Here is a 10,805-nt window from a genome sequence, read left to right as displayed (position 1 = left end):
GGAGTGGTAGAGGAATGGGGTTCTCAGAGTGAAGGAGTCGTAGAGAAATGGGGTTCTCAGAGTGAAGGAGTAGTAGAGGAATGGGGTTCTCAGAGTGAAGGAGTGGTAGAGGAATGTGGTTCTCAGAGTGAAGGAGTGGTAGAGGAATGGGGTTCTCAGAGTGAAGGAGTGGTAGAGAAATGGGGTTCTCAGAGTGAAGGAGTAGTAGAGGAATGTGGTTCTCAGAGTGAAGGAGTAGTAGAGGAATGGGGTTCTCAGAGTGAAGGAGTGGTAGAGGAATGGGGTTCTCAGAGTGAAGGAGTGGTAGAGGAATGGGGTTCTCAGAGGAATGGGGTTCTCAGAGTGAAGGGGTGAGAGAGGAATGGGGTTCTCAGAGGAATGGGGTTCTCAGAGTGAAGGAGTGGTAGAGGAATGGGGTTCTCAGAGTGAAGGAGTGGTAGAGGAATGGGGTTCTCAGAGTGAAGGAGTGGTAGAGAAATGGGGTTCTCAGAGTGAAGGAGTAGTAGAGGAATGGGGTTCTCAGAGTGAAGGAGTAGTAGAGGAATGGGGTTCTCAGAGTGAAGGAGTGGTAGAGGAATGGGGTTCTCAGAGTGAAGGAGTAGTAGAGGAATGGGGTTCTCAGAGTGAAGGAGTAGTAGAGGAATGGGGTTCTCAGAGTGAAGGAGTGGTAGAGGAATGGGGTTCTCAGAGTGAAGGAGTAGTAGAGGAATGGGGTTCTCAGAGTGAAGGAGTGGTAGAGGAATGGGGTTCTCAGAGTGAAGGAGTGGTAGAGGAATGGGGTTCTCAGAGTGAAGGAGTGGTAGAGGAATGGGGTTCTCAGAGTGAAGGAGAGGTAGAGAAATGGGGTTCTCAGAGTGAAGGAGTGGTAGAGGAATGGGGTTCTCAGAGTGAAGGAGTGGTAGAGAAATGGGGTTCTCAGAGTGAAGGAGTGGTAGAGGAATGGGGTTCTCAGAGTGAAGGAGTAGTAGAGGAATGGGGTTCTCAGAGTGAAGGAGTAGTAGAGGAATGGGGTTCTCAGAGTGAAGGGGTGAGAGAGGAATGGGGTTCTCAGAGTGAAGGAGTGGTAGAGGAATGGGGTTCTCAGAGTGAAGGAGTAGTAGAGGAATGGGGTTCTCAGAGTGAAGGAGTAGTAGAGGAATGGGGTTCTCAGAGTGAAGGAGTAGTAGAGGAATGGGGTTCTCAGAGTGAAGGAGTGGTAGAGGAATGGGGTTCTCAGAGTGAAGGAGTGGTAGAGGAATGGGGTTCTCAGAGTGAAGGAGTGGTAGAGGAATGGGGTTCTCAGAGTGAAGGAGTAGTAGAAGAATGGGGTTCTCAGAGTGAAGGAGTGGTAGAGGAATGGGGTTCTCAGAGTGAAGGGGTGAGAGAGGAATGGGGTTCTCAGAGTGAAGGAGTGGTAGAGGAATGGGGTTCTCAGAGTGAAGGAGTGGTAGAGGAATGGGGTTCTCAGAGTGAAGGAGTAGTAGAAGAATGGGGTTCTCAGAGTGAAGGAGTGGTAGAGGAATGGGGTTCTCAGAGTGAAGGGGTGAGAGAGGAATGGGGTTCTCAGAGTGAAGGAGTGGTAGAGGAATGGGGTTCTCAGAGTGAAGGAGTGGTAGAGGAATGGGGTTCTCAGAGTGAAGGAGTGGTAGAGGAATGGGGTTCTCAGAGTGAAGGAGTGGTAGAGGAATGGGGTTCTCAGAGTGAAGGAGTAGTAGAGGAATGGGATTCTCAGAGTGAAGGAGTGGTAGAGGAATGGGGTTCTCAGAGTGAAGGGGTGGTAGGGGAATGGGGTTCTCAGAGTGAAGGAGTGGTAGAGGAATGGGGTTCTCAGAGTGAAGGAGTGGTAGAGGAATGGGGTTCTCAGAGTGAAGGGGTGGTAGGGGAATGGGGTTCTCAGAGTGAAGGAGTGGTAGAGGAATGGGGTTCTCAGAGTGAAGGAGTGGTAGAGGAATGGGGTTCTCAGAGTGAAGGAGTGGTAGAGGAATGGGGTTCTCAGAGTGAAGGAGTAGTAGAGGAATGGGGTTCTCAGAGTGAAGGAGTAGTAGAGGAATGGGATTCTCAGAGTGAAGGAGTGGTAGAGAAATGGGGTTCTCAGAGTGAAGGAGTGGTAGAGGAATGGGGACTTTGATCTGAAGCCATTCTTGTGATTGTTTTGACTTTGCCATTGTGGTTGTTTGTGGGCTTGTGTGGTCTTAAGTGAGTCTATGATCGTATGCTATCCATTTGTTTTTTGTATGCTGCTCTTTCTATGACATTTTAATATTTGAGAAATTAACCAATGATATTAGGCCACTCTTGGCCATGATTACAGACACCTGTGTGTCTTGACACTATATAAACGAGTCATCCCGCAGTGTTTGTGATTATACCCTGATGAAGACAGCTTGCCTGTTGAAACGTTGGTAAATTAAATATTTTTGCATCTGAGCTCCTAGAGTGTGCGGCTCTCCTTTTATTTTCAAGTGTTCTACTCCGCTGGCCAGCACCTCGCCTAAATAGGTGTTCTACTCCGCTGGCCAGCACCTCGCCTAAATAGGTGTTCTACTCCGCTGGCCAGCCTAAATAGGTGTGCGTGTCTTTTTCTTCTAGAGGAATGGGGTTCTCAGATTGAAGTAGTGAGAGAGTGATGGAAGTAGGGAGGAGCGTTTCTCTGTCTGGAATAAGTAACCATTCTTAGTGTCTATGACCTTAATGGCTCCCTATTCCCTATGTAGTGCAGGTATGGTCTAAAGTAGTGCACTACATAGGGAATAGTGTTCAAACAGGCCCTGGTCTAAAGTAGTGCACTACATTGGGAATAGGGTTCAAACAGGGCCTGGTCTAAAGTAGTGCACTACATAGGGAATAGGGTTCAAACAGGCCCTGGTCTAAAGTAGTGCACTACATAGGGAATAGGGTTCAAACAGGCCCTGGTCTAAAGTAGTGCACTACATAGGGAATAATGGTCAAATAGGCCCTGGTCTAAAGTAGTGCACTACATAGGGAATAGTGGTCAAATAGGCCCTGGTCTAAAGTAGTGCACTACATAGGGAATAATGGTCAAACAGGCCCTGGTCTAAAGTAGTGCACTACATAGGGAATAATGGTCAAATAGGCCCTGGTCTAAAGTAGTGCACTACATAGGGAATAATGGTCAAATAGGCCCTGGTCTAAAGTAGTGCACTACATAGGGAATAATGGTCAAATAGGCCCTGGTCTAAAGTAGTGCACTACATAGGGAATAATGGTCAAATAGGACCTGATCTAAAGTAGTGCACTACATAGGGAATATGGTTCAAATAGGCCCTGGTCTAAAGTAGTGCACTACATAGGGAATAATGGTCAAATAGGCCCTGGTCTAAAGTAGTGCACTACATAGGGAATAGGGTTCCATTTGGGACGAAGCAATACATCACTGACCTGGGAGAAAACATGGAGAACCCTGTACTCACCATGTTACCAATCTGTCACCAATCACTTTGCTGATCCATCAGAAACCAATAAATATCTCCAGGTCTGTTGAACAAAGTGATTTTCATTGTAACTGGGGTCATACTGACACAACACACACACACACACACACACACACACACACACACACACACACACACACACACACACACACACACACACACACACACACACACACACACACACACACACACACACACACACACACACACACTTTCTGCATACATACATACATACATACAGACAGACAGACAGACAGACTTTCTGTGGTGATTGTCATTATAATGTAATTTATTTATGTATTTATTTTCTGTTGTACAGAGTTGTCTACTGTTGTCTGTCGCCCCCCAGTGGTTCTTTGTTGTAAGAACGAACTTATTTCCGTCCCAAATGGTACCCTATTGTAGTGCACTATAAAGGGAATAGGGGACCATTAGGGACGTATCTAACTGGAATATGTTGTTGCACTACGTCCTAATGATTAGCTCTGGTCCAGGGTGTGACGTGCATCTTGATGGTGCTGAACCGTCTTGATGGATATAACACCCTGGACCAGAGCTACCTAACAATCCACAGCTGGAGAATAAGTCCTGTTATCTGATATTCTGAATAATGTTGTATTTTATACGTTGTTAAACTGATAAAAAAGGAGAAACCCGCACACTGCTCTTGCTAGTATCACTGCTCTTTATTCAGCTTTCCGTATCATCCTCAAGGTCTTCGTCAGAGCTTTGTGAGTGTTAGTCGTTTGCACCCTTATGTAGACATTGCATCGAATGGGGTTGGAGTCGAGGGGAAATAAACATGTGTTACCAAATATAACAATGTGCATTTCATAAGTATTCTAATAAAGTGTGTACATAAAACGTATTGGGGGGCAGAACGCCGGACCTGGACGTTCTGCCCCCCCCCCCCCCCAATGTGTTTGGGTACATTTTTTTCTCAGCTAAAAGTCGGAGGAACAGAACATAATAGCAGCCCAATTAATAGTCCTCTGCTACAAATTAAACACCATTTTAACACATCTGTTTAGTAGGGTATATAATCAGTTCAATGTCAGTAAAATAGCCTTGTATTTTCAATCTGATTACATTGATAAAATCACCAGTGGCCTGGTTGTTCAGAATAGTAGAGTCAGTTTTTTTGTATCTCTTCGAATATTATAGGCTGCAGCTCAGCTTCAGATTGTCATAGAGAGGAATCAATATATCTCCATATGCATCGGAGTCCCGTCTTTCTCGGGCATTTCAGAGCTTGTTTCTACCATAAGACGTCACAGAGTTAAGCATTGTTATAGAACGCTTGATATCATCTGGATACGTTTTATGTATTTATTTACAAATATAAAGAAAACAATATATATATAATTTTTGCTATTTTCTTTAACAAATGATATTTAATCAGAACCAAACACACCAAGCCCTTCCCAGACACGGAGGTATTTAATCAGTACATGCGACAGTATTGGAGTATTTGTCTATACCGACATCTATGGAGGATAATTGTGTCCGTCAAACAGGGAGTCTTACCACCTATTTATTGGAGGATGAAGAAATAAGCTCCAATTATCTGTGTAATTGTGTGTTTCTGACCGTTAACATGTTGGGTGGACGCGTGTACATATAGGAGGTTCCTTACCAGGCAGAAGGGAGTTTCACTTTAACCGCTGCATCGGAGAGTTACAATGTTGCTGTCACTATGCAACCTACTACCTACAGTAGGAAAACGAGTTTCTGATTAATAATATCACACCTGTTATCACACATGGTACGACCCCATAATTGTTACAATTACAATAAAAATAACACTTTTATATAACATATTTAAAATCATGTAGATAACATGGGTGGTGTTTACCTACATAACACAGCCCACATGGACATTTAATCATGTTGATAACATGGGTGGTGTTTACCTACATAACACAACCCACATGGACATTTAATCATGTAGATAACATGGGTGGTGTTTACCTACATAACACAACCCACATGGACATTTAATCATGTAGATAACATGGGTGGCGTTTACCTACATAACACAGCCCACATGGACATTTAATCATGTTGATAACATGGGTGGTGTTTACCTACATAACACAACCCACATGGACATTTAATCATGTAGATAACATGGGTGGTGTTTACCTACATAACACAACCCACATGGACATTTAATCATGTAGATAACATGGGTGGTGTTTACCTACATAACACAGCCCACATGGACATTTAATCATGTAGATAACATGGGTGGTGTTTACCTACATAACACAGCCCACATGGACATTTAATCATGTAGATAACATGGGTGGTGTTTACCTACATAACACAGCCCACATGGACATTTAATCATGTAGATAACATGGGTGGTGTTTACCTACATAACACAGCCCACATGGACATTTAATCATGTAGATAACATGGGTGGTGTTTACCTACATAACACAACCCACATGGACATTTAATCATGTAGATAACATGGGTGGTGTTTACCTACATAACACAACCCACATGGACATTTAATCATGTAGATAACATGGGTGGTGTTTACCTACATAACACAACCCACATGGACATTTAATAATGTAGATAACATGGGTGGTGTTTACCTACATAACACAACCCACATGGACATTTAATCATGTAGATAACATGGGTGGTGTTTACCTACATAACACAACCCACATGGACATTTAATCATGTAGATAACATGGGTGGTGGAGCACGTAATAATGTCATTTATTTGGAACCGTTCTCCTGTATGTGGGTGGCAGAAACGTTCACACTTCATCATATTGTTGCACTGGGCTCAACATCTGCATTTATAGCTACCAATCAGAAGAGGGCGTAAAAGAGCCTGGCTCGTTTTCTTTTGTGGCTGGAAGTTTGGCATGGACCAATTTGTCGCCTAAATTGCGACCTCTCCTTTATACAATAAGTGGTGGGTTCTTCAATTCAGCTGGCAGAGCTGGGTCCGATGATAAAACATGACAATGGTTCTTGACAGCATCTCCCACTTTGTGCGAGTTCCAAGTCTATGTGGTGTCAGCGGCCACGGGTAGGTTTGATCTCAGGCCCCAAAACGTTATTATTATTATTATTATTATTCAATATACATTATTATTTGTATTTATTTTATTACATGTTTAAAATAAATGAGTGTGAGATTTATTTTCTATGGGTCATTTTAATATAATGTAACAAGGAAATAGTCCGCGACAATCACATTGGCTTCCGACTATTGGTTAAAAAAAATGTTTAAATCATACGGTGGTTTACCTGAACAACGTCACGTGGATAAACTTTGTAGTGCAGAAACTAGCAAGCCCTACCGCGCTAGTTTACTGGAAGTGACTCACAAGCTAAGGTGATTTAGTAGTTCTAGCAATGGCAAACCAAATGTCGATCCCTAGGTTTTTCCAAAAAAAGACGTCTGGAGGAAAAAGAGTGTGTGCCAGAAAATAATATGGATCAATCTACCGATAGTTTCCACTAGAATGAGACATTAACAGGTGGGGCCAGGATAGAAACAACCGCAATCACCATCACAACCGCCAATGCCACGTTGAGCCAGACATGCTTGCCTCCCCCACCCAGATAACTCAGGGGGAGACTTTGATAAATGTCTCAAGCTAACTGAAGAGATGATGATTAAGCATGATATTAGTAATTGGGATGTGAGCGCATCACGGCAGCGAGAACTGCCTGTAAAATTGGCAGACAGTGTAGTCACAACTTCATTAGGGGAAACATCCAGCATTAAGAATGACAGTGACCTGAGGCAACTTTGGAACAATATTCTAGACAGACAGATTACTGAGTTAAACTCAAGGTTTCAACAAGACACATATGGGATCATGCAAGCGGCAGCCTCCTTTTCCAAAGAATCCCAAACCTGCGGCCTTCAAGAGCAGCTGAAGACCACATGCGACCATTAATATCAATTGAGGAAGCTGAATTCACTGTTTTTATTCAGCAGTTGAGTCGCAAAATGAACATGGGAAAGAGGGACTTTTCCTCCATAATGAGTACACTTGACAGCTGCCCTGATTATATTTCCCCTAATATAAACTCTCTGTTAAGGATCATTGTCACACTTCCAATGACATCATGCGGTGTGGAGAGACTTTTCTCAACAACAAGTAGGATAAAACACCGTCTTCGCACATCAATGACAAGCGCCGGCTGAACCACTTCAGTTCTCTGTCTTTAGAGCGTGAACTGACAGACACATTGGATTAAGTATGAAATCATCACCATATTCAACTCAAAGCCTCGCCGTCTGCGCCTTGTGATGTAGGTCACGCCTTATTGATACGTCTACTAAAGGTAAGGTACCTTTTTATAGTACTACTGCCCGCCGTGCTATAAATGGTAACATCAAACATAGGCTTGTTTGCCCATTGAGATTAAAGTGCGCCTGAAGATGAGTTTTATGGTGTTGGCAACTGGTCTAAAGTTACTATCTTATTTTAATATGCTGGGATAAGTCATTATTTGTATATGTAACGAGGTTGCTCCTAGTACTATGCACTAGAATAAAACGATTGTATTACGAAATAATATACGGTGCACATCGCAAAATATATGTAATAAACAAGTAGAAGAAATGCCTATCCACATTTTTCTAGGCCTATCCCCCCAAAACAATCTGGCTACTATGTGGTGGTGAACATTACAGAGTTCTTTACCTCCAGTGGCTCTTTGTTGTATCAGTTCATCTGGTGTTTCCCCTAATGCCACATTAAGAGCTTCATCCACACATTGTGGAGAGGAGCCTCTTAGAAACACATTGCACATCTCAGCTGCTGTTTCTACAGAGTCCTCTGTGGAGAGACATATACCACGCAGTCTGAAACACTGGCTTCTTGGAAGTTCTCTGTTTAATGTCTCAGAGTGGAATCTGTCTCCCTGTAATATAGTATTGTCTCAGGGTGGAATCTGTCTTCCTGTAATAGAGTATTGTCTCAGGGTGGAATCTGTCTTCCTGTAATATAGTAATGTCTCAGGGTGGAATCTGGCTCCCTGTAATATAGTATTGTCTCAGGGTGGAATCTGTCTCCCTGTAATAGAGTTTTGTCTCAGGGTGGAATCTGTCTCCCTGTAATAGAGTATTTCTGTCCGTTTGTTTTCTATATAGAGTTGTAAACAGGTTTCCATTTAATTTCTCAATCCACATATCGAGGTAATGAACATGTCTAGTGTGTTGATGTCACAAGTTTACTGGAGAACTGAGACGAAGTAGAGACTCTGGACAGGGTGGATATTTGTATAATAAAAAGCAGTTTTATTCAGAGGTAAAGATATCTGATACAAGCGTGCATGGACTCGTTCATTCAGCTCGTAAGGAACCTGCAGACAGAGCCCAGATAACAGAGTGCATAGACATTTTATACAGCACAGAAAGTAGGTTGAGTCTGGAAGTTCTGGTCCTCTGGTTGGTTCTGGACAGGTTGTTGTCTTCTCAGATTGGTCCTGATGAGCTGGGCGTCATCCTTCTGAGTCTTGCAGCAAAAGTTCTTTGTTACCAAATGTTCAGCTAAAACAGGAGATTAGGTGTGTGCGTAGATGTTCCTATTTTGACATATCTGTGTGTCTCTGTGAAATGTTCAGCTAAAACAGGAGATTTTGTGTGTGCGTAGATGTTCCTGTCTTTATCAGTGTTTATGAAAGGTTTACGTCAGCCCTCTGTCCTTGGGTGTGTGTGGGTCCCAGTATCTGCTTATGAGTTTGTGAGAAACCCTGTATTGAAAGGAGTTAGTTATAACAACGTAATAGCAATATGCTTGTGTTATTTTAAATGGTATTTATTACAAATCCCCCTCTTCACGTCTCATAAGAGACGTGACAAAAGCTAGGACAAAAGCTATAAATGGCAGAATAGGGCAAACTTTATCAGAAGATAAAGTTTTAATTCCCCCTCTTCACGTCTCACAAGAGACGTGACAAAAGCTATAAATGGCGTTGAATTAGTCATCAGTCAAATAGCCTGGCTCAGCATCCTCCAGGGCAAGCAGAGGAAACATCTGTCCCTTCTCTGCCTGGTTGGGATCAATAGCAGTAGTTATGATCCTAGTGGTCAGCGTTCGAATACATGGAATGCAGCAGCATCCACAAAGCACCAGTATCGCAGCGAAGACAGATATAGATACCAGTATGGAAGAAACAAGCGTCTTATATTTACCAAACGCATCCATCCAAGAGTCCCACATTGAGGTATTCACTCCTGAGTGGCTCTTCATTTTCCCATTAAGAGTACGAAGACCTTCTAAGGCAACAGTAAGACTACCATCAGTTGCTGTGTTATTGGGAATGAAAGTACAACATTGCTCCCCGAACATGGCACAAACACCTCCGCGTTCAGCCAACAACATATCCACCGCGATTCTATTTTGGAATGCCATCAGGGAAGTAGCTTCCAATTGGCCATGGACCGCCTCGAAGCCTTGTTGAGTCCAATTGCCTAGTTTCTGAACATTAAAATGAATGTTCGGTCCACATTTTTATTAACTGTGCACCACCAACAAACAGAAGATTCAAGCCCAGCTGCCACTTGGTCCACCTGTTTATATTCATCTGGCACCCCCTAGGGACACCAATAGCATCAATGTAAGTTGAGTCGTAAATGAGCAAGGACCAAAAAGGAGACCACTCCAATAACTACACCTGGAGTGGCCAATCACACATTAGTAACCAAAAAACGAGAATATGTTAAACCCTTAGGTCCATCCCTCTATACAACCTGTATCAGGTGGGCTCGTCGCCACCCGGGAACTTCAAACCTTCACAACAGGGAGGACAAACATCACTTTTTATTCATTCGACAACATCAACTACAGCGAACCAAGGGTCCTCCTCTGTCAGGCCCACTCTCCTGCGGAAGCTTGATTTCGTATCAGCCTCTCCAACTGGAGCATCAAGCAGCGGCATCATACCAGAGGCCCTTGCCACATCTGTAACAGACTTCTTCAAACAAGGTATGATACAGGCAACACAAAAATGAAAAACAACAACTAGTGTCAGAAATCCAGTAATCATCATTGCAGTGTACTTACCAAAACAACCACCCAGCCAGGGGAACAGTCCACTCTCCTCCACACATGCAAGACCCTTCATCTCCACCGATAACCTTGCCAACCCACTCAGAGCTTTTGAAATGCTCCCATCCGGACTAGTATTGTTAGGGACAAACGTGCAACACTGTTCTCCAAACATTTTACATACGCCTCCCTGGATGGCCAGAATCATGTCCAGTGCTAGTCTATTTTGTCTACTGGTTTGAGAGGTAGCATCCAATTGTTCAGCCATTCCCGTAAGTGCTGTGTGGGTGTATTTAACAAATCATTATTAATTATAGTAGATATAATTGATCCA

The sequence above is a fragment of the Salvelinus alpinus genome, chromosome 31 (genome assembly GCF_045679555.1).
Source record: "Salvelinus alpinus chromosome 31, SLU_Salpinus.1, whole genome shotgun sequence".
NCBI lineage: Eukaryota > Metazoa > Chordata > Actinopteri > Salmoniformes > Salmonidae > Salvelinus > Salvelinus alpinus.
This window is presented reverse-complemented; position numbering follows the sequence as displayed.